Below are 4280 nucleotides of genomic sequence, written 5' to 3'. Positions count from 1 at the left end.
GCATAATTAAGGGCGTGGCCACTTGAGTGACAGGTGGATTGCCGCTGCTGTCACCACCGTCGAGCTAGGTGGGCGTAGTTTCAGCAACCAGCTCCCGCCTCTTTGCCCATTTTCGATTATCCGGGAGTGACGCGTGGTGACGCGCTGCCAAGATGGCGATAGCCGGCTCCGCCCACTTTGAGCTTCAAAAATACCCTTTAGAAACCTATGGGTGACGTCACGGACACTACGTCCATGTTTTTTTTTTACAGTCACAAGCTGTGTCCGAAACCGCTCCCTATCCACTAGTGCACTATATCGGGTGCACATTTTGTAGTGCTGTCCGAATTCTGAGTGAACGACTTCATTCCCTACATTCGTCCACTACTTTTTAAACACAATGCATTCTGATTTCGAGTGTACAACCGATGTACACTTGCTGAAGCACTATTTCCCACAATCCAATGCGGAGAACCGGCGAGCTGGAAGAGAGAGCGGGAGCGAGCGAGTTTGAATGAAAGATGCCGTTTACATCTTTATTTCGTTTACTCCTTTCTGATAGTGCACTCAACTGCCATACACTATATAGGGATTAGTGAATGAGTGAGCGATTTCGGACACAGCTACAGTTTTTATGGTCACAACTTAGTGTTGTCACGGTACCAAAATTTCAGTATTCTCTGAAATTCAAATTAAAATATGGAATAATATTCATTACAGAAGCTCTAAATATTAAAAATGTAATTGAAACTTACCTGCTTGAACTTGATCGGGGTGTTTTGTTAGTTTGATGCGTTTCCTCCCCTTGAGGTCGCCACTGCTTTTAAAAAGAGGTTGCCAGATTTTCACAACAAAACCCGCCCAATCCATTAAAAATCGCGCTCTGAGGATAAAATGCGCATGTTTTGGCGGGGTTCCCCTGGTAATTCTCAGTCCAGGGGCTAAATATCACGTTAATGGGGTCGCTTTTCAACCCGCGGACATGAAAAACAGTGTAAAGCAGCCCAATTCCGCGGGAAAACAGCGGACTTGGCAACACTGGAAGAGGATAGCTTTCTGATAGCGCATCAAGAACCGGGTTGACCGGGTACTTGGTACCACCGGTACCAAAAAAACTTGTTACCGTAACGTTTCATTTTTTTAGTACCGACTTGGTACCGAAGTACCGGGTCTTTTGACAACACTAGTCACAACACATCAATCTCCAGCATTCACCCTTGATCCTAAAAACAAAAAGAACCTACATTTGAACAAACAGAGGAAAACTCAAAAAGCCATATAAGGGTTCAAACAAAAAGTTATTTTAGGGAAATAATATAATATAACTTAATATATTTGCATGTTAAACCAAAGACTATGGTTAAACATACTATGTAAATATTGTAGATTTTCATTGCTAGTACTAACTATTGATAATGTTATGATTAATAGTCACCTTAATTTCAGTCAATAGGTCAACAAATCCTCGGTAAAAGAAACTTGATGGTCGTAGGAGGGGCAACTTTAATTTTAACTTTTGAGCCAAATGTTCGCAAAAAAAAAAAAAAAAAGGCTCACCCACATACCATTTCAAGTTCACTTTGATTCGAACCTAAAATAGGGGTTTCTGAGCGTTATAGTCCGTGTATTTTCACCAGTTCTCCCCATCCATGACGAAAAAGACGCGGGCATTATTTTCGGATTGACGCGCTAATTAGCCAATCAGAGTGAAGAAGAGAACCTGATAGGCGGGGAACATCATATTGACAGGGTAATCAGCCAATCAATGCGATGATGTTAACATGATAGGCGGGCATATCGCTGTGACAAGTTAATGAGCCATTTCTGAATTTTAAAATTAATTCTAAAAAGGTATATTGTGCAATGTGACTCAGCTCTTGTTTTTATCGGATTGATAATGAAGATATACTGTATCTGCGAATGCCAATTCTGTTCAATAATATTGACCAGCTTATAGCCGAGACTAAACCCATGCCTTAGGGTAGCCCTGTTGCAAAATTGACCTTCTAAACCACCTTAGAACCAGAATAAAAACCAAAACTTATTTCATATAGAAATCGGGGCTCTGAACACATTTTTGTGGGTGGGCCCTCTCTCCCTTTGGGCATAAGAAGGTTCCCAGTTGTCCTGCCCAAGTGATGTCCCTGACTGAATTCTATTAATCTAAATGCAGATCTCCTCATTAAAAATGTCCTCCCTGTATTAGAGCTCCAAAGTCCTTTGATACCTCTTTGCGTTCCCACTGTAGATGGGAAAGCACAGCAATGTCCTTTGATGTGTCCCGGTAGGCAGTGTTGTGCTGTGGGCTCATGGTAATGAACCGATGCGGCTCCTGCAGGTGAAGATCTACACAGACGTGGCCATCAATCACACATGTGCGTCGGGCGGAGGGGAGAGGAGGCACTCGACCTGCGGCTCGTACTTCAATGCCACCCGTGAGGAGTTCCCATCTGTGAGATACTCTGCCACTGACTTCAATGATGACAAATGCACCAGCCGCCGTGGAAATATTGAGAATTACCAAGACATTTATCAGGTATAATTTCAAAAGTGATAAGAGGGCCCTTGTTGGGAATGCCATTGGACACAGATGGAAACTGGAATTTGTTTCTCATCTAGGCAGAGCAATCAAGAGTATCTGAATATCAAATGGGCTTCATATGACCCACCACAATATTCCATACACTACTGGACAATAGTTTGGACTAATTAAGATTTTTTTCATGTTTTTGAAAGAACTTTTGCTCGCCAAGGCTGCATTTAATTGATCAAAAATACAGTGAAAACATTAATATTGTGGAATATTATTACAGTTTAAAATAACTTTCCATTTGAATATATTTTGAAATCTAATTTATTCCTGTAATGGCAAAGCTGAATTTTCAGCATAATTACTCCAGTCTTCAGTGTCACATGATCCTTCATAAAGCATTCTAATATGCTAATTTGGTGCTCAAGAAACATTTGTTATCATTATCTATGTTGAAAAATGTTATTGCTGCTTAATATTTTTTTGTGGAAACAATGATACACTACCATTCAAAAGTTTCAGCAAAGACACAATAAACAGATGAAAGGTGACAGTAAAATATTTCTATTTCAAATAAATGATGTTCTTTTTAACTTTCTATTCTTCAAAGAACCATAACAAAAATCATGATTTCACAAATAAATTAAAATAAAATAATATATATAATTAAAAATTAATAATTGAGCAGCAAATCAGCATATTAGAATGATTTCTGAAAGATTGTGTGACACTGAAGACTGGAGTAATGACTGCTGAAAACTCAGCTTTGCCATCACAGGAATAAATTAGATTTTAAAATTAAATATTTGACTTTAAATTGTAATATTTCACAATATTACTGTTTACTGTATTGTTAACAAATAAATGCAGCCAAGACAGGAATAAATTAGTTTACAATATATTAAAATAAAAAACATTTTAAATTGCTAATGTATTTTAAATTGTAATGTTATTTCACTTTATTATTGTTTTACTGTACTTTTCATAAAATAAATGCAGCCTTGATGAGCATAGGAGACTTCTTTCAAAAACATTAAAAAAATGTTTTTGAAACTCGTCCATTAATAAATGATTCCACACCTTTGACCTTTATGGTTTATGTTTAACCTTTATTCATGGTTATCATGATTAATCATGAAAACCAAAAGCATTTGGCGTTCCTAAAATCAAACCTGGTACAATGCGTCTTGAGAATCTTAGATCTCAGACTAAAATACATTGAACAAATAACAGCTAATCTTCAAGTTGGGCCAGCCCTGGTCACAGTCTTTCTTGTGCATTGTTTGTGTTTGTCTGAGCTCTGCTGTATTGACAGCACCATCTGTTGCTGTGCTGCTGGAAGATGAGCTGGCTGACTGATAGCGACTTCTAAATTTATTCTCCTTCACATCAAAGGCACATGTTGTGCATGCAGAACAATACTGGAACCATTAAACATCAGGATCCGACCCTTTGCAACCTTGAGTGCACAAACAACCCAGATTAATATCAATATTGCATAGAAAAGTATATATAAACAATATTGTTATGAGAAGGTCTTGAAATAGGCCAGCAGTTTCAATGAAGATCCAGATGAAAGTATTATTTCCTTTTATTATTATTTTTTTGCATTGCAAGATATATATATATATATATATATATATAAATAAAATAAAATATAATAAAATACAATACATCAATTGATGAACTTCAGTCCAACAGAACTCAACAGCAGCATTCTGCAATAAAATTGGAGGGGAAAAATATGTGAATATTAATAACAAGCTTTATG

Source organism: Sinocyclocheilus anshuiensis, unplaced genomic scaffold (assembly GCF_001515605.1).
Source record: "Sinocyclocheilus anshuiensis isolate Anshui unplaced genomic scaffold, SAMN03320099.WGS_v1.1 scaffold886, whole genome shotgun sequence".
Lineage (NCBI taxonomy): Eukaryota > Metazoa > Chordata > Actinopteri > Cypriniformes > Cyprinidae > Sinocyclocheilus > Sinocyclocheilus anshuiensis.
Note: the sequence above shows the minus strand (reverse complement) of the source record.